Below are 21,489 nucleotides of genomic sequence, written 5' to 3' on the forward strand. Positions count from 1 at the left end.
CACAAATTCATGTGGCACAAATTGTCAATTCTGGGCACAGTCACAGACACAGATTGTATTAAGATACACAGTTTCATAGGAAAAATTATTTTTTTCTTTTAAAATGTTCAAGTCCCCAAGATAAATCATTTCTTTTCACAGCTGCCTCAAACTCGACTCGAACAATAAACAAAGCTTTGAATTGATTGTAGTGTTTGGCACATCCATATTGACTAAGAGGACTCAAGGTATTCCTTTGCAACATCATATCAGAACCGATATTGTTCTGGGGTTTCTACCATGTTTGGTTTGCTGGTACAAAGAGTCTTTACTGCATAAAAAACATCAATAACGCTTTGTCTTTTGATCATGTCGCAGATGATGCCGATCGCACGAAACATTCCACTGCGACCTCCTCCATTTAAGCATTGAAGAATGGTAAGACCTTCACCTTCATCAGATTCCTCCTGCCACTTTTCAACCTGGATAATTAACTTCAGGGATGAGCACTTGGAAACTAGAACTTCTCTGTGTGAAGCCCATTCCAGGTACTGGAACTGCTGCAGGATCAAATAGCCTTCTTGAGGTCGGTTCAGATTGCATACCCTGAAAATCCTGTTCATCACATCACAGTCCATTTAAAACGACATGCGTTCCACATGTATGGGGCCATATCTCAGCATCTCTTCTTTCAGACAATACTGTGGGCAGCCCTGAGCCAAATCAACCTCATTTAGGGGCCGATTCTGATCTCGGTCAGAAAGCACTCCGACCGAGCAGGATCCGAGGTGTTTTCAGACCGATCCGCACTCCTGCAGTCTGACCGAGCGAGTACGATGCGGCCGTATGCTGTCGGACTCGTTTCGGTCGGACTCCCATTGAAGTCAATGGGAGACGGTCGTACAACGTGCACATGGGCTCCCATTGACTGAATGGGTACGTTCCGGACAGGTGCGCCCCCTACAGTGTGTACGCGTCGGTGCCATCGGCACAGTACATGCCTGTGTTTGGGAGACCCATGGGTCTCCCCCTGTGTCCGAGCCATAATGCTGTGGGTAACAGGGGTCCGATGCGGACCCCCAAAGTTCAGCTCCGGGACCTTTTGTGATCCGGAAGCTCCGACTCGATCCGGCTGTCCGAATCGCGCATCGTACTGGCTCAGTCGGAATTCGCCTCCAATGCGCACCACGGTTAGCTTACGGCCGAGACGTACGGAGCGGTTCGGACCTGGAAATGATTCGGCCGGAGATTTCGCTCTTGTTCACATCGTACTTCGTAGTCCGGACCCGTGTAAGAACTGGACGGAAATTCGGCCTACGAATCCAACCCGCTAATTCCGAACCCGATTCGGAGCCCTTCCGACCGAGATCAAAATCGGCCCCTTAGTATCACCAGCAATAGTCATTCACTAATCTCTAGAAGTCCTTGACGGTGTTTGGCAATGAGTGCTGCGTGACAATGAAAGCAGCAGGCTGCCTCTAGCTGTCCACTAAAGCAGCCTTGATGTAGTTGCTACTTTCCCCATCGATAGTGATTAAGAAAGGCAGGCATCTGTCGGGAGGCAGTAGATCCATGAAGCGATTCTCCCCATGGTTCCTTGGCAAGCATGTTATACTGCAGTCTTCTGATTGTAGTCGTGGAGTCACAGAAATCAGGGTCTGAAATTCATCTTTGAGGTGTGACAAGTTGGTCCGCGAGTCAATCCTAATCATATCAAATTAGGCAGCTTTGAATTCACAGACTGGAATGGCAGTTTCCCCACATAAGCACGCTTCCAAGATGGCATCATGAATAAAAATATATTGTTCCTCGGTTTGAACCATATTGATGCGCCCAGGCCATTGTGTCTTCACACAGTTGTATATGTCCACAACCCCTTTCTCTCTCCGCCATATCAAGCATGATGTCAATCACGATATAACATCCAGTTCGGTCAGCGCCAGCACTGCAATGAACTACGATGGGTCCCGCACTGGGGGGATTCAAAAGCTTCACTCACCAGATGAAAGACAGGAGAGCTGTTGCATGGTAAGGGATGCCATGCTCTGGTCAGCCAGTGAAATGGAACTGCTTCACCTCACGGATTTCATTGTACCCTGTCCTTTCGAGAATGAATGTCCTGATGACATATTCTGCAAGGGGCTCCATTTCCACATATGTAACCTCAAAGTCAAACCATCACAATACAGGCAGACTGCTCCTGTCAAATCATCCTCCAGAAATCATAAACCGTTTCATGAACTGGGCCTTGCTTGCTATGTGGGGGCTGGGTTTCTGATACCCATCTATGTAGTTGGCATTATTGTAATCTGAAGATGGGTCATCCTCAGCTGGTTGCAGGATGACACCGGAGAAATTATAAGCAATATTATTTCCATATCTGTTCTTCCTTCTGTTTTGATCTTTCTTAGCAACATCGCAGGAAGCAAACTGTCCTTCGAAAAAACTCTCGTACTCTTATGTCAAGATTAACAACTTGGGACTTCTAATTTTGCACCTCACGCTAGTTCCAGTGTGTATTGTTCCTGCGCAATCCACGCCAGTGCCAGCTTTGTGTGACGTCTCTGTGCTTCAGATCCAAGATTGCTTTCAACGATGTTGGGGTGTGCCAGGTAATGAAGTTCAGTAGCCAGCGAGTAGTATGGAAAAAGTTCTTTATTTCAAATTCACAAATCATTTTTGTAATATGAAAAGCTCAGTCAATGCGTTTCATTTCCTCAAGGGGAACTTCATCAGGGCTTCTATGTCGGTTCAGAAAGCGTTCAAAGGCTCAAATGTTCAATGTGGAGGTTCACATCCAGTGTGCTGTTCTCAAACTCTCGAATATGCTTACAGACTTGGTCAGGCCTGCATTAAGACACCTTATATGTCAATAGAAAATACTCAAGGGTTCAAATGGTCAGTAACAAAAAGTTATAATCCAGTGTATTGCACTGGGACTCTCTGGAGTGCTTAAAGGCATAATAAGGCCTGCATAGGGAGACCGATACACAAGTTTGTCCGGTCGACATTCAGTACGGACATGTAAGGTGCCCTGATGAAATACCCCTGAGGGAATGAAATGCATTGGCTGAGCTTTTCGTATTACAGAAGTGGTTTGTGAATTTGAAATAAAGAACATTTTTGATGCTACTCGCTGGCTACTGGACTTCATTACCTGGTGCACTCCCATATTGTTGAACACTCTTGTACTCTTCTTTGAATCCGTAACTGTCTGAGGTCTTCATAAGGTTGAAGCAGCGAATCGGCCACTCTAATCTCTGGATGCACCTGTCAAGCCTGAAATGGTGATTTGGTCCTTTCCGAGAGAGAGCGCGGTACATCCAGCAAACGATTGACTTCCTGCGTGGTTTTCATATCTCGGGGTGAAGTTATACGAGTCTATAAAGGTGAAGTTGAACGGGTCCTCTGCATGAAGTGTGCTTTGGTCTGCGTAGCTCCGATCCATCGGATTCACCATGTGGGTCATTTCCTTATGCATGTTGCCAATCGCTTCGTTGTTTGACTAGCTTGAGGTAGTAGGAGTAAGAGTAGTAGCTCCTCTTAATTTTGACAATTAAAATGACACTCAAAATATCCCCTTACAAAAATATCATGACCAAAATATCAAATTAAAAAATATCTACATCCTATATTTATAATGGTAAGTACAAAAATATTGAGAGAAAAAATATTGGTCATAAATGTAGTTGTACAAAATATTTTACCTATATCCATAAAAAACAAAAACAAATATTAAATATATTAAAGAATAAAATTATTTGAAAAAAATAAATTACATTTAGGGGCCGATTCCGATTCGGTAACATGCACTCCAAATAGCCGTACGGAGCTTTTTTCTCATACAAATCGTATGCAGAACCGTACCCGTACGTACGATGTAGCACGATGTGTACCCAAAGCAGTTCTCCGTACGAATCGTACCGAAGACAGTACAACTCACTAATCCGTACGAATCACATTCGGAATGCGCAGTACGCGATGTTTGTATGGATCGAAGCTGCATTTTCTGACCCAGCAAGTACGAATCGTATCGACAACACTCCGTACGACTATTTTTCGACGGGAGCTTAAAACGTCCGTAAAAGCAGATTTCGCCTCGAAATGCGTTCGAAACAGACCCCCCGGGTACGGTGCGTACACCCCATGATTGCAGGGGTACGGTGCATCGGGGTACGGTACCTACACCCCTGGATTTCAGGGGTACGGTGCGTATGTCTTCGTTCGTGCAGCCCATGATCGTAGGTGTACGGACCATAGGGGTAGGGTTCGTATACCCCAAGGTCGTAGGTGTACGGTGCATACACCCCGTGCCTACACCCCTTGATTTGAGGGGTATGGTGCGTATGTGAAAGTGTTGCCCTCCGTACGAATTGCTCATATGCGACGTTCACCGTACAAATTGCGTACTCATTCCCCGGTCCGGATCGTACTTGGCAGGTCGTACGGCGTTTTTACGAATCGTACGGTTCACTGTGCGGGTCAACTTCGTACGGATTTACCCTTCATTTTCGTACGGTTCACAATGATTCTGACGTATTTACTCGCAATGGATCGTACTAGGCGATTCGGACGGATTCGTACGATTCGTACGAAAATGGCTACGAATACGAATTGTCGTACGGATTTGTTTCCCGAATCTGAAACGACCCCCTAATAATTAAATAAGCAAATTGTATTTAATACCGACATTTTGCCCCTTTAAAAGTAAAAACAAAACACAAGAAATTTAAACATTTACCCAAAATAAATATCAAATATTTGACATTAGTTAACAACCTTATAATAATTAATTAAACACAAATTACTTCCCATCCTTTAGTCTTATAAACACCAAAACACCCACATAAATTAATTACACAATCACCATAATTTCAAATTAATTAATTAAAATGTATTAACAACTAATTGTTAAATCATCTGCTAATAATAATTTACTTCCCACCCTTTACACCTATAAAAACTACCACACACAAATATAATTATTTACACAATTACCAAAATTAATTAAAAAATATTTAATTAAAATTAATTTACAACTCAGAATTGTAATCAAGTAGTGAGACAACTCTGGGCCAGATGTAGGTGGTCAAATAGCCTGCGCTAACACTGAAATTAGCAGAATTTCAGCATTTGCGATTGCTATTTGGCTGCGAGCAATGTAGGTGAGTTTAAACCTACTAGCAAAATAAGGAATCACAAAATTGCGATTCCTCATTTTGCTCTTGTATTTAAGGAATCGGTAATTGTGATTTTTTAAATGCAATGTAAGTAGCAAAAAAGAAAGTGTACTTTAGCCTTATGGAATCACTAAATACCACCAACTTCAAATTGGTGGTAATTAGCGATTTTCTTTAAAAAAGCAAATGTTTGCTTTTTTCAAAGTGTCATGTGGCACATATTCATGCCCTTAGGGCATGTATGTGCACCACATGTGCACACACGCGCAATTCAGGGGTGCAACATGGTGTCCTTTTGACACCCTGTCACTCTTGAAATAGCTCCTGCTATTTGTGATTCTTTGATTGCGAATCGCAAATAGCGAATATCTTCCCATTCATTCCTATGGGCCTCCTAGCCCATAGGAATCAATGGGTAGGTGTTCCTTGTTAGCGAATCTCAATTTACGATTAGTTATTAAGGAATATTAAGGAATCGCTAATATTTTAACAATTCCTACCTACATTTAATTTTGCGAGTCCTTAATAGCGAATCGGTAAAATTCGCTATTAAGGATTCGCAAATTTGATTTTACCTACATCTGGCCCTTTGTCATGTAACCAGACATAAAATCCAATGAAGATGGGTGAGGCCTACTAGTGTAGCCCTTGTCTGTGCACTCCCACTGCCAGCTTCATTTGGGATGTGAAATCCACTAGTCAAGTCTTAAATCCACGTTTTAGTACACATAAATCACCTCTAACACACGCACTGAGGGATTTAATCAGCCACATACATACACATTTACAGAGCCATATACTTACTAAAATGGACAGTCATATACTAGTATACTTACTCAAACATCTACACCTGGACTTAAATATCTAGCCACGAAGTGACACACCCTAGTTTCTCCTCCAGCCAAGTAGTCCTTTTAACATTGGTCGATATACAGCAACACATTACATTTATTACAGTAAGTAATAGATATGGTAGTATACCCAGTGTATGCATAATGCATACACTGACACGGAGATGTAATCATGAACACTAATAGAGTAATGTCAGCTTTATTATAATAGGACAACTGCTTTTCTTCAAAATTAAAAATGTACAATATGTAATGTGATTGTCATTAATTAAAAGGTATATGTAATTATTTGTTATCTGTTCAGGCATCAATTTCTAGTTATGTACAGACAGTTAATGCTATGAAATCGTCAGAGAAGAAAGAAACAGAATAAAGGATACTATCTCCTAACAACTAAGAAACAAAAGGCAAAAGGGGCAACATTCTGAACAAGTGGTGAAATTGAAAAGAGCTGCTGGTAAGAGAACAGAGACATTTCTTAAAATAGTTTGTAGACAACTGGAAAGGCAGCTAAATCATTTAAATAAACATCAAACTTTGAGATCAACTAAGAAAGTAGATAAAGTACATGATCTGACGAGTAAAATGTTGAACACAAAAGGAGAGAGTTTAACCAGGAGACAGAAACTTTTTAAGGAAATCAGAGTTAGAATGTTCGATACAAGAGTAGTTCAGAATGTAATAAGAAATATGAAAAATTATAATAAAAGAAGAGAAGCAGTAAGGCAAAAGGAATGTGGTGAGGGTATAGTCGATAAAGCCTTTGCTCTCAAGAGGAAGCTATTTATTTTGATTCTAAACAGAATGAGGACACTGGATAAAATAGTGTTGTGTATGAGGAAAAGAGGCTAAAAGAAAAGTCTTGTCAGTAGAAGTAACCTTTGCAAAGCTTTCAATGATGAATGTAGACACACTTCTAGCATTGAGCCTTTCTTTAATGAAGAAAGTCAGTTCCAAGAGAACACATTAGTGCATGCAGTTGGAGAATCTGGACAATGTTATGAGATGAAGGAAAGTAGTCCTATTCCAAAAGAGGTGATGGTAGCTAGCAATGTTGAAGAAGTTATAGCTAAAGACACACAGGCAACTTGTAGACAGGCCACTGTACATAAATGGAACAGTAGCAGTATTTGTAGTGGCGGCAGAAATCAATTGATATATCGAGAGCTTTTTAAGGTTAGTTTCCCTGAAAAAGTCTGAAACAGAAAATTTGGCATTTTGTGCACCAGTTAAGAATGTTTGCTGCACACCACTCTGAAATGCGAATATTTTTTTAGGAAGCTTTACTATGTTAAAACTCTTTCCCTATGTTTAGCATCAATTAATAGAGTTATTTTGCATGGTACAGTAGCAGAAGTAGAACATATTTGTGTTGATGTTCAGTTTCAGTTCTTTGGTCCTTAAGAGGAGTGTAGGAAAAATGAGGGAGGACTTGATAGCTGCATCTGTAGCAGAACAGGACACAGGTATTACTTTTGATAACTTTCAAGAAGAGATTGGAAAGTTTAACACAGTTTGGTCAGAGAAACTGAACTGTGTTTGTATATGGTGTTGATGCACTCATTTAAAAAATCAAACTCATTATGTTGATATGTCTTTGAAAATTGAAGAAGACACAGAGATATGTAGCAAGAACTTGCATCTTATTTAATTGTAGAGGAACACGTTGATTGTTCCACAGGATAAATCATATGTAAGTGCTGTTCTAATACAGAGGAGTTAATACAACCTCTGGACACTACACTGTTTATTTAAGAAGCAAAACAGGATGGATAGAATGTAATGATAGCAAGCTTGCATTGAAACCAAACTTCCTTTCAAACTACCAAACTCATGTCTTTTCTTTCTTCAACTGAATTTCTAAAGAGGAATTGTGGATAAAAAATGGTGTACAGTGTTTCTGCCATGTGGTTCATCTGTGTTTTAGACATTACTCTGCCTAATGGGGGTAATGTCTTCAAAACGTTCTTCAAAATTCAAGATCCTTTTATCTTCCAGAAAGGAGTTAATATAGCATCTAAATATTGCACTCTCTAATTAATGTCTGAAACTGGATAGACATACCCCAATTAGAGTAGCCTAAAGCTGAAAGCAGAACTGCTTTCAAAAATTAAAAAAATGGACCCCTTTTGTATCTGCAACCAAACTTCTATGTACTACTTGGAGAAAAATGCTACTTTGTGGGATTTTGTCCATATGTATTATCAGCAGTGTACACATCTTTTGGCCTACCAGGGGTGATATATTCAAGAGACTCTACAAACTTAAAGAGTGGTTTAAATGTAATTGTATTATTGTACCAGATATATTTCTTGCATATGTTTGTTTAGATTAGTATAAAAACTCTCAAATAAAACAACTGATACATGAATTGTAATGAGTGAAATGCATAGTGTCACTTAGTAGTAGTGAAATACTGTGCATTTATTTTACAATCTATTGTTTGTTTTCCCCCACTGTTTGATAATGATGTTTCACACAGACTATCATTTATGGTGAAGAAGTATGAAAGCTGAGAACAGTAAAAAAGGGAAATTAAAATATTTAATGTATTGGGAAATACTATTACAGCATTGGAAATGTCTACTGTTTTGTATTTAATATCAACTTTCTCATTGTAGAAAATAAACGTTTATTGTGTAATTCCGTAAAATGTAATACTAACTTATATTTCTTTCTTTTTTTTAAACAGATGAATAGCAAACATCTATTGGAGTAATGTAATCTCCTGATTAGTTCTTTCTGTGTTGTTCAAGAAGCTTACATCATCATGATACATACTGAGATAGAGAGTGCTACAGCCACTGAGACATACAGACACACACTGATACAGCCATTTACACACACACTCACACACTTGTACGTGCACTCACACCACCACTTGCTCACCAATACATTGACTCATACAACCTCTCACTCACCCATACAGCCACTGACACACTCTTTCACGCACCTATACTACACTCATGTACCCTCTCACTGTTACAGCCACTAATACCCCTACTCATTCACCCACACAGCTACTCATATACCCACTCATCCATACAGTTACTCACATACCCACTAACTCACCCATACAGCCACTCACACACACTCACTCACCTATATACCACTCATGTACTAACTCACCCTTACAGGCACTGACATATCCATTCACTAACCACTACTCTATTCATATACCCTCTCACTCACTGATAAAGCCCCTCATGTGCCTACTCACTCACATATACCAGAACCCACACATCCACTTGCTCAATTATACATCCATTTATACATGTCCTCACCTATACAGCTATTCATACACCCACTCACTCACCCATACAGGTACTCATATAGCCACTTACCCTCAAAGCCACTCATATAGCCACTCACACATCCATACACTACTCACACACACAGTCGCTCACCCATGCAGTACCTCATGTACCTACTCACTCACACATACAGTCACTCACATAACCACCACTCACCCATACAGCCACTGAGACATCCACTGACTTATACATACAACCACTCACACATTCATTTACTCACTCATAGAGGCAGTCATGCCTTCATTCATTCACTCACTGATACATCCTCTCCCACACCATCTCACTCACTCATACAATCACTCCCATACTCACTCACATGCTCAAACTACCACTTACACACTCACTATCTCACTCATACAACTCATACAGCTACCCGTTCACTCATAAACCACTCATACACTCATACACTCACTCATACAGTCACTCACCCACTAATATAGGCACTCATCCATCCTGTCACTCACCCATACAACCAGTTACTCATCTATATAGACACTTATACATCCAATCATTCACCTATGCACCCACTAACACACATTAACTGAGTAGAAACTTCTGGCTGTTGTCTCTCCACTTCTACTGGAACTCTCTCTCCAAAAGCAGGTGATGGAGCCCTGGAGGTGCATGGCCCCTCTCTAGCTGTCTCCTTCTGTGCCCTCTCCAGGTTCATCTTGTGGTAGGCTTTATGGTGGTACAACATACTTGTTGCACCACAAGAATACGTTTTGGCAGTGCCCCTTGAAAGGGTCGTATTGCACAAGCTACATTTGATGAATTTGACCACTGCTTTGGATTCCCCAGATGGAATTGTGAAGAAATCCAAAATAATACTTTGGGCCAGATTCCAATGCCGTTTGGAAGGCCGTCCCAGATGCGTCCGGAGACGAACAGTACAACCGACTTGTATTCGGAGCCGGTTAAACCAAACAACGCAGTACGATGCGCAAAAACCTTTACCCACCGCACGACACGGTCCCTCCGATTCCGTCATCATTGTGCAAACAAAAAGACTCCGGAAACTCAGAAAGGAGCCGTCTGGAGCAATTTGTAAGTCTGATTCCAAACGCTGAAGTACGATGCACACTTCCCATGCGCCGAATCAGTCGCTACAACCAGCACGTCAGAGCTGCCCAAAGGGAAGTATTTCAGCACTGATTTGCATCACAGCATGATTCCTGCTACACGAGACGTGCAGCCATGAATCCAAGTGTGCATGACATCCCCATACTCTACCTATTCGAGCACTACTATAACTGCAACTGACGCGTTTGTCACAGAAGGTAAGTCCAACACCTACCCATACAGCAATGTTGATTCAATAGGGGGTGGCAACTACCCACAGCAATGTACAATCAAGATGCGGGGTGGCAACTACCCCGGCAATGTACAGTCAAGATGGGGGGTACCAACTACCCAAAGCAATGTGCAGTCAATATTGGGGGTGGCAGCTACCCACAACAATGTCCTGTCAATATGGAGGGTGGCAACTACCCACAGCAATGTCCAGTCCATATGGGGGGGGCAACTACCCACAGCAAGGTACAGTCAATATTGGGGGTGGTAGCTACCCATAGCAATGTACAGTCAATATTGGGGAAGGCAGCTACCCACACAAATGTACAGTCTATATTGGGGGTGGCAGCTGCCCACAGCAATGTTCAGTCAATAGGGGGGTGGAAAATACCCACTGTATTGTCCAGTCAATATGAGGGGTACCAACTACCAACTGTAATGTCCAGGCAATATGTGGAGTGGCAACTACCCACAACAATGTCCAGTCAAAATGTGGGTGGCAACTACCCCAGCAATGTACAGTCAATATGAGGGGTGGCAACTACCCACAGCAATGTCCAGTCAATATGGGGGGTGGCACCTATCCACAGCAATGTCCTGTCAAGATAGGGTGGCAACTACCCACAGCACTGCAAATCAATATTTGGGGTGGCAGCTACCCAGAGCAATATACAGTCAATATTGGGGGTGGCAGCTACTCACAGCAATGTACAGTCAATATTAGGAGTGGCAGCTATCCACAGCAATGTACAGTCAATAGGGGGTTGGCAACTACCCACAGCAATATACAGTCCATATCGGGGGTGGCAACTACCCGCTGTAATGTCCAGTTAATAAGGGAGGTGGCAACTACCCACTGTAATGTCCAGTCAATATTGGGGGTGGCAGCTACCCACGGCAATGTACAGTCAATATTGGGGGTGGCAACTACCCACAACAATGTAGAGTCAGTAAGGGGGTGGCAACTACCCACAGCAATGTACAGACAATATTGGGGGTGGAATATACCCACGGCAAGGTACAGTCAAGATGGAGGTCGCAACTAACCACAGCAATTTACAGTCAATATGGGGGTGGCAACTACCGACAGCAATGTCCAGTCAAAATGTGGATGGCAACTACCCACAGCAATGTACAGTCAATATTGGGGGTGGCAACTACCCACAGCAATGTACAGTCAATATTGGGGGTGGCAACTACCCACAACAATGTCCAGTCAAAATGTGGGTGGCAACTACCCACAGCAATGTACAGCCAATATGGGGGGTGGCAACTACCCAAAGCAATGTACAGTCAATATTGGGGGGAGGAAACTACCCACAACAATGTCCAGTCATGATGGGGGTGGCAACTACCCACAGCAATGTCCAGTCAATATGGGGGTGGCACCTACCCACAGCAATGTCCAATAAATATGGGGTGGCAACTACCCACAGCACTGTACAATCAATATTTGGGGGGCAGGTACCCACAGGAATGTACAGTCAAGATGGGGGTCGCAACTATCCACAGCAATGTGCAGTCAAGATGGGGGTGGAAACTACCCACAGCAATGTACAGTCAATATTGGGGGTGGCAGTTGCCTACAGCAATGTCCAGTCAATATGGGGGTGGCAACTACCCACAGCAATGTCCAGTCAAAATGGGGGTGGCAGTTGCCTTCAGCAATGTCCACTCAATATGGGGGTGGCAACTACCCACAGCAATGTCCAGTCAAAATGGGGGTGGCAACTACCCACAGCAATGCCCAATCAATATGAGGGGTGGCAACTACCCACAGCAATGTCCAGTCAATATGGGGGGTGGCAACTACCCATAGCAATGTCCAATGAATATGAGGGGTGCCAACTACCCACAGCAATGTCCAGTCAATATGGAGGTGGCAACTACCCATAGCAATGTACAGTCAATATTGGGGATAACATATACTCCTAGCAATGTACAGTCAAGATGGGGCGTGGCAACTACCCACAGCAATGTACAGTCCAGATGGGGGTGGCAACTACCTACATCAATATACAGTCAGTAAGGGGTTGGCAGCTACCCACAGCAATGTTTAATCAATATGGGAAGTTAACTACCCACAACAATGTCCAGTCAATATTGGGGATGACAGCTACCCACAGCAATGTACAGTCAATATTGTGGATGGTTGCTATCCACATCAATATACAGTCAAGATGGGGGTGGCAGCTACCTACAGCAATGCCAGTCAATATGGGGGTGGCAACTACCCACAGCAATGTCTGGTCAATATGGGGGGATGGGGGTGGCAACTACCCACAGCAATGAACTATCAATATTGGGGGTGGCAGCAACCCACAGCAATGTACATTCAATATTGGGGGTGGGAACTACCCACCGCAATGTACAGTCAATAGGGGGGTTGGCAACTACCCACAGCAATGTACAGTCCATATAGGGTTGGCAACTACCCACTGTAATATCCAGTTAATATGGGGGGTGCAAGTACCCACAACAATATCAAGTCAATATGGGGGTGGCAACTACCCACAGCAATGTACAGTCAATATGGGGGTGGCAACTACCCACTGCAATTTACAGTTAATATTGCGGATGGCATATACCCACAGCAATGTACAGTCAAGATGGGGGTCACAACTAACCACAGCAATTTACAGTCAAGATGGGGGTGGAAACTGCCCACAGCAATGTACAGTGAATATTGGGGTAGCAGCTACCCACAGCAATGTACAGTCAATATTGGGATTGGCAGCTACCCACAAAAATGTCCAGTCAATATGTGTGTAGCAGCTATGCACAGCAATGTACAGTCAAGATGGGGGTGACAACTATCCACAGAAATATCCAGTCAATAAGGGGGCTGGCAGCTACCCACAGCAATGTAGAGTCAATATTGGGGTTGGAGCTACCCACAGCAATGTACAGTCAAGGTGGAGTGGCAACTACCCACAACAATGTCCAGTCAGGATGGGGGGGGTAACTACCCACAGCAATGTCCAGTCAATATGGGGGTGTCAACTACCCACTGCAATGTCCAGTCAATATGGGGGTGGCAACTACCCACAGCAAAGTGCAGTCAATATTGGGGGTGGCAGCTACCCACATCAATGTACAGTCAATATGGGAGTGGCAGCTACCCACAACAATGTCCAGTCAATATAGGGGTGGCAGCACCCACAGCAACGGACAGCCACTATGGGGGGGTGGGAAATACCCACAGCAATGTTGAAGATATTATGTGTGTTGGTGGGGGATACACTATATGTGTATATGCATATGTGGTTTTGTATTGAAATATCCCCATACAAGAAGATGCATATCATGTGTTTGGGGTAAATACCCCTATAGATAAAGATGCATAATTTTGGTTTGGGGTAAATTCCCCCTTACATGAAGATACATATCCTGTGTTTGGTCTAAATATCCCCATATATGGACATGCATATTTTTGGTTTGGGGTAAATACCCCCACACTTGAAGATGCATATCTTGTGTTTGGGGTAAATACCCCATAGTTGAAGATGCAAATATTTTGTTTGGGGTAAATACTCCCATACATGAAGATGCATATCTTGTGTTTGGGGTAAATACCCCCCATAGATGAACATGCATATCGTGTGTTTGGGGTAAATACCTTCATAGATGAAAATATATATTTCTGGGTTGGGCTAAATACCCTCACACATGATTATGCATATCTGGGGTTTGGACAAATACACCTATACAATAAGTAGCATTACCTGGGTTGGGGGTGAAAATAAAGCTATTAAAATGTACATGAACAATGTAACTTCTGATCACAAAAATTCTTACAGAGTACATGCTGCAGGAATTTCCACATAAACAATCTTACAGGGTATAGTCAAGGAAAGTTATTCACAGACTGTTGCAGCAAAAGTAAATGCTAACCTCGAGGAATGGGTAGAGTAGAGATGCAGGTGCACCACAGGGGTCACCTACAGACCGTGGTTATGTGGGCCTTCCTAGACCACACCAATGGACTCACACACTTACACAGTCCCAACTAGGACTATTTATCATTAGGTCACAATTTCCATGGATCGCCATCTGTTCTTTGAATAGAGGTTGCTGGACAGCCTTTGTGGCGGAACCACCAATGGGCACTGCCTTACATGCATTGACAGTACAAAAGGGGGTGGTGATGGACAGAGCATCTGAATCAATCAAACACTCACACCCAGTCAAAAGATCTGGGTTTGATCCATCACCGTTCTTTAGCCCACTCTGCCACCCCAGTTCAGACATGGCTATATGCAAATCAGTCTGACCCTATGCCTCATGGGAACAGTCCAGCCCGAACTGCCAAACCATGTCTTCCCTGGACCGGAAACAAGCTTCCGAGGACCGGTTTCTGGCATTCCAGCCGTCTTCAGCCCGGCTTGCTTGAATCCAGTGGCAAAGTGAGCAAGGGACTCACGTCTGAGTATACCCTGCCACACTTGTGGTGGCAAAAAGTGGTACAAAAGGGGGTGGTGATGGACGGAGCATCTGAATCAATCAAACACTCACACCCAGTCAAAAGATCTGGGTTTGATCCATCACCGTTCTTTAGCCCACTCTGCCACCCCAGTTCAGACATGGCTATATGCAAATCAGTCTGACCCTATGCCTCATGGGAACAGTCCAGCCCGAACTGCCAAACCATGTCTTCCCTGGACCGGAAACAAGCTTCCGAGGACCGGTTTCTGGCATTCCAGCCGTCTTCAGCCCGGCTTGCTTGAATCCAGTGGCAAAGTGAGCAAGGGACTCACGTCTGAGTATACCCTGCCACACTTGTGGTAGCCAAAAGCGGTACAAAAGGGGGTGGTGATGGACGGAGCATCTGAATCAATCAAACACTCACACCCAGTCAAAAGATCTGGGTTTGATCCATCACCGTTCTTTAGCCCACTCTGCCACCCCAGTTCAGACATGGCTATATGCAAATCAGTCTGACCCTATGCCTCATGGGAACAGTCCATCCCGAACTGCCAAACCATGTCTTCCCTGGACCGGAAACAAGCTTCCGAGGACCGGTTTCTGGAATTCCAGCCGTCTTCAGCCCGGCTTGCTTGAATCCAGTGGCAAAGTGAGCAAGGGACTCACGTCTGAGTATACCCTGCCACACTTGTGGTGGCCAAAAGCGGTACAAAAGGGGGTGGTGATGGACGGAGCATCTGAATCAATCAAACACTCACACCCAGTCAAAAGATCTGGGTTTGATCCATCACCGTTCTTTAGCCCACTCTGCCACCCCAGTTCAGACATGGTCCCCGGTAGCTTGTTTCCTTCCCAGTGAAAGAATTGGCTTGGTAGTTTGGTTTGCCCTGTTCCCATGATACACTGGGCCAGGGACAGACTAATTTGGATATAGCCAGGTTCTGAGATGGGATGGTGCAGTGAGCTAAAAAACGGTGTTGGATTAAGCCCTGATCTCTTGACTGGGTGAGAGTATTCTGCCTAATTCAGAAACTCTGTCCATCACCACCCCCTGTTGTTTAATTATTTTGTCCACCATAAGCGTGGAAGGGTACACTCAGACGTGAGTCCCTTGCTCATTACACCATCAGGATTCAAGCAAGCCGGGCCGAAGACGGCTGAAATGCCAGAAACCGGTTCCCGGTAGCTTGTTTCCTTCCCAGTGAAAGAATTGGCTTGGTAGTTTGGTTTGCCCTGTTCCCATGATACACTGGGCCAGGGACAGACTAATTTGCATATAGCCAGGTTCTGAGCTGGGATGGTGCAGTGAGCTCAAAAACGGTGTTGGATTAAGCCCTGATCTCTTGACTGGGTGAGAGTATTCTGCTTAATTCAGAAACTCTGTCCATCACCACCCCCTGTTGTTTAATTATTTTGTCCACCATAAGCGTGGAAGGGTATACTCAGACGTGAGTCCCTTGCTCATTGCACCATCAGGATTCAAGCAAGCCGGGCCGAAGATGGCTGAAATGCCAGAAAACGGTCCCCGGTAGCTTGTTTCCTTCCCAGTGAAAGAATTGGCTTGGTAGTTTGGTTTGCCCTGTTCCCATGATACACTGGGCCAGGGACAGACTAATTTGCATATAGCCAGGTTCTGAGCTGGGATGGTGCAGTGAGCTAATAAACGGTGTTGGATTAAGCCCTGATCTCTTGACTGGGTGAGAGTATTCTGCTTAATTCAGAAACTCTGTCCATCACCACCCCCTGTTGTTTAATTATTTTGTCCACCATAAGCGTGGAAGGGTATACTCAGACGTGAGTCCCTTGCTCATTGCACCATCAGGATTCAAGCAAGCCGGGCCGAAGACGGCTGAAATGCCAGAAACCGGTCCCCGGTAGCTTGTTTCCTTCCCAGTGAAAGAATTGGCTTGGTAGTTTGGTTTGCCCTGTTCCCATGATAAACTGGGCCAGGGACAGACTAATTTGCATATAGCCAGGTTCTGAGCTGGGATGGTGCAGTGAGCTAAAAAACGGTGTTGGATTAAGCCCTGATCTCTTGACTGGGTGAGAGTATTCTGCTTAATTCAGAAACTCTGTCCATCACCACCCCCTGTTGTTTAATTATTTTGTCCACCATAAGCGTGGAAGGGTATACTCAGACGTGAGTCCCTTGCTCATTGCACCATCAGGATTCAAGCAAGCCGGGCCGAAGACAGCTGAAATGCCAGAAACCGGTCCCCGGTAGCTTGTTTCCTTCCCAGTGAAAGAATTGGCTTGGTAGTTTGGTTTGCCCTGTTCCCATGATACACTGGGCCAGGGACAGACTAATTTGCATATAGCCAGGTTCTGAGCTGGGATGGTGCAGTGAGCTAAAAAACGGTGTTGGATTAAGCCCTGATCTCTTGACTGGGTCAGAGTATTCTGCTTAATTCAGAAACTCTGTCCATCACCACCCCCTGTTGTTTAATTACATGCATTGACAGCGGTGGTGTCATGTTGAACACACAAATTTCACTTTCATGGCATGACAGGTGCAGGAATTTGGGATTCAATGTAGGGACCTGGCAGGGAGACAAGTTACAACTGGACAGTCTGACCTACATACCACAGCCTTGATCTGGAGCATCATTTAACTACAAAACCTTTGTTCAGTAAAAACACACATGCCATATTCAAGAGATGATCACAGTTTTTTTGTCAATTACTTTTAGAGTGCCTGAGCATCATTGTGATCACAATCAGAACATGGGTCCATAGCATGTAGTATATGCAGAATGAGGGATTTTCATCATCAGGTAGTTACAGTCAGCATGCTACATTCTAGGGGAATAGGTGCACAGTGAATGCATACGTCCACCCCAACACACACAGACACATCACAGGACAACACCACTCAAATGTACTAACAAAAGTAAGACATTTTGATTCATATGTGTACAGTAAAGTACAGAGGACATCAGCACAGATAACACACATGTACACAGACTCAGTACTGCGTTCAGTGTCTCCAACAACAACAACAACACAGAAGTGGTTGTGTTACTGATGTCATGGGAATATCTATAGTCAAAAACAATCTTGTTTATGAAAGAAGCTTATGCCAACATAAATGTAGGATACTGTCGCCATGTGTGGACTAGTACCGCAAACTCAAATACCAATATGCTTGTGTCTATGGCCTGATTTTGTGAATGTCCTTCGCAGACAATTTACATCTAACACCTCAATCCTAGTGTGTGCCTAAAATTGATAATCACATTTTGAATGTGCCGATTGTGTCCTGTATAGTAGTATGAGTATGCATGAGTAACATTACTCAGTATCCACAAACAGTGCTGGTGTGGCCAGTGCACAGCTCATTGAGTAAGATAAGCTACCAAACATGGGTGAGGATGCCGGTGTGATGACTAAATCGGTGGGTCAAAAACACAAGTGAATTAGTCATCATGAATCCAGGAGATATGTGTACATCTTGTGAGGATGAAAGACGTGTGGTGATTTAAGTTTGCTTTCTCCACATTTGGCACTGAAACAATGTCACAAACAATCCATTGAATCACCAAGGAGACTATCAACAAACACATATATTTCCAACAACACATCCTCACATGCGTGGCAAATAAGAGCATGGTGGAGAATCAAGATCTGGGAGCATCTGCACAGCAGACAGGCACACATCCTTTCTGTGCACTCACTATACACATGCCTCACAACATGTACCACCTTGCAACTAAACTGACATCACAGCACTCATAATACAGCTCTGTGTGAAATGGAAAAGCACCAATGTAGCTCAGATCAACACCCTTATCAGTCATTCTCAAAATACATGTGACACACAATTCATATGCTCAACTACGACTTGTGTGTGGACGCTAAATGCAGTCCAAGCTGGGATGATGCATACATAACATATTTGCAATTTCACATACCAAAAGCAGAATGGCATGAACATCAGCTAAATAAGTGATCCAAAAAAAAATCCTTGCCTAACAACACCCGAATGGAATTATTTGAGTCAAGAAGTAATAGATGGTTAGAAGACTGAAAATACAGCTCAGCTTACACTCACCATGTGCTCAGTAAATACACAAGAATGTATTCACAGCCATGAATGCTTGTTTGACTTCAGTGGCATCACACATCAAGCAAGGTTGACCTTGCCAATATTCTACAAGTCTGCAGAAGACAAAGACATTGATTCACCACCTCAAAGTCACATACAATTCTATAGAACCAATTTGTGTACAAGGGTGTGTGCTAAGTCACAGCCATGCTGTCAACAGCCATATGTATCCAGCTGAATAGATGAGACTGGTGCCTATATGCACATCACAAATTCAGCATGCTTCGCCCAGACTGTTGCACATTGAGACACTTGCAATATGTAGATAACTGAAAGCATTACCTACGTGTAAGTGTGCTAAAAAATGTGAAGGTTTGTAACTTTATTTCACAGTCTGATCCAAAACTCAAGGTGCCAATGACAACCATGAAATGCAGAACCCACATTTTAAAATAACCTCTGTCAATGTGCACAAACTCCATGTAACATATGCAAAACATGCCACACTAACATCATTGTACATATAAACAAACAATTCCACTTGTCATACAGCCAACTCTGAAACAAGTTGTTGGACACCAATATTTTTAATCAAAAATACAAATTGCTTTATTCAGCAAGAAATATATATCATTTATTAATATCAAAAAGCCATTAGCCAGTCCATCACTGGTCAGTGTCCATGTGACCTTTGAACATCAGGCTAGCACAATTCCTGCAAGGGAACACCTCACCTGAGAGGGGCATCTTGGGGGCATGCCAGGCACCAAAGGGGGCAAACTATTGGGGACTGGGTTGTGTTTTTGGAGGGATGGAGCAGGAGGGGTGTCAGGGTCCACTGCAGTGGTAGGGTCTGATGGCGGGGATTGGGACTCCACTGCAGTGGTTGGCTCTGATTGTGAGGGGGTGCAGTTGTAGTGGGATGGGCAGTTGGAGCTGGGGATGGTGTGGCCTTAACTAATTTAGAGATCTCTGTCCAGAATCCGCGAATAGGCGGGCAGTACCAGGCAACGTGTTTAAAATCTGCTCCTGTGCTCCCACAACGATCTTATTGATCACTGCCTCGGAGATGCAGGCGGTGTAAGCGGGCAGGTGTGTAGTAAAGACAGTGGACCTATTTATAATGGATGATGCACAATCTGCTGCTAGCAAAGATGCCACCAGTTTGCTTGTAGCAGAAGGACCACTGTTCATCGGTGAGGGGGGAGCCTAGTTCTTCCTCCCATCTGCTCCTGACTAGGGGGGTTGTATGTCCTGTCCCTCTGTACCTTGCGATATAGCAGTGACACAACGTGTGTGAGAGCAGTTTTTTGTAGAATGGCGTGTAGGGGAAACATGGTGGGGGGCCCCTGTGGGAAGCACGGAGTGAGGGCCCTCACATCCTGACCCAGTCTAACTTAATAGAAATGCTCCAATGGGGTGGGAGATGTGGAGACAAAAAATTCTTTGCTGGTGCGGAAACTTCCCCCTATGTACAGTTTCCCCCAGGTCTGAACGGCTAGTGTGCAGAGGAGATGACGGCAACCCCCCCTCTAGTGTGACCGGGATGTCATGCCTACCAGAGATATGAAGGAGAGGAGAGTACATCAGTGTGCATTGTATCTTTATAGCTAGATCGTGCCAGGCGCTGGTAGTGCATTGTACAGTGGTGGATGCGGAGCGCCAAGGGACCGCAGGGGTGCTCATATAGGCAGTGCATGGGGTAGGATTCATGTACCCGTCTTCTATTGCAAGATGGGGCATGTAGGGGAGAGGGTTTATCCAGTATGACGCAAAGTGAGCTTGAGCGCAGATGAAGTATTATTCCAGATCCGGTACTTCAAAGCCTATAGCTTCAAAGGGCCGTGTGAGTGTGTACCAGCAGAGTCATACCTGTTTTCCGCCCCATATGAGGCATATGAGTTGAGTTTTGGTTGATTTAAAAAAATGGCGGATAGGGGCATAGGGCTTATTAGTGAACAGATAATGCAGCTTGGGGAGGACTACCATTTTCACAAGGGCGGTTCTCCCAGCCAGGGAAAGGGGTAGCGCGATCCATCTGGTTATTTTCTCAGTTATTAGGTCAAGTGCACGGCCCTAATTGGATCTCATTAGTTCCTCTCGATCACGAGAGATGACAATGCCAAGGATGTAAAAAAAAAACTTGTTTACCAAACCATCATGTTTGAGTATTCAAGACCATAAAAAGACATGTGAACAGTTGAGACTGTACTTCACATCATACCTCAATAATCCGGACATGTTGTGATCAGTGACAACCTGTGTTTGACAATGAATGGCTTGTGATTTCACTGTCACATACTCCTACACATGGACTCACTTTTCCGAATGTCTGTATTTTTTGACACAACAGCATGGGAAGGATATTGTGACATGTGACCCAGTTACCCTAGCTGTAACTA

The 21,489-nt window shown here is 43.9% G+C and overlaps 1 pseudogene; it reads right to left on the minus strand.

Moving 5' to 3' along the window:
• Positions 1–212: 212 nt before the first annotated feature.
• LOC147731570 (receptor-type tyrosine-protein phosphatase kappa-like) lies at positions 213–3,460 on the minus strand (annotated as a pseudogene).
• Between the last annotated feature and the right edge of the window lie 18,029 nt (positions 3,461–21,489).

This window comes from Lissotriton vulgaris, chromosome 2_1 (genome assembly GCF_964263255.1).
Source record: "Lissotriton vulgaris chromosome 2_1, aLisVul1.2, whole genome shotgun sequence".
Classification (NCBI taxonomy): domain Eukaryota; kingdom Metazoa; phylum Chordata; class Amphibia; order Caudata; family Salamandridae; genus Lissotriton; species Lissotriton vulgaris.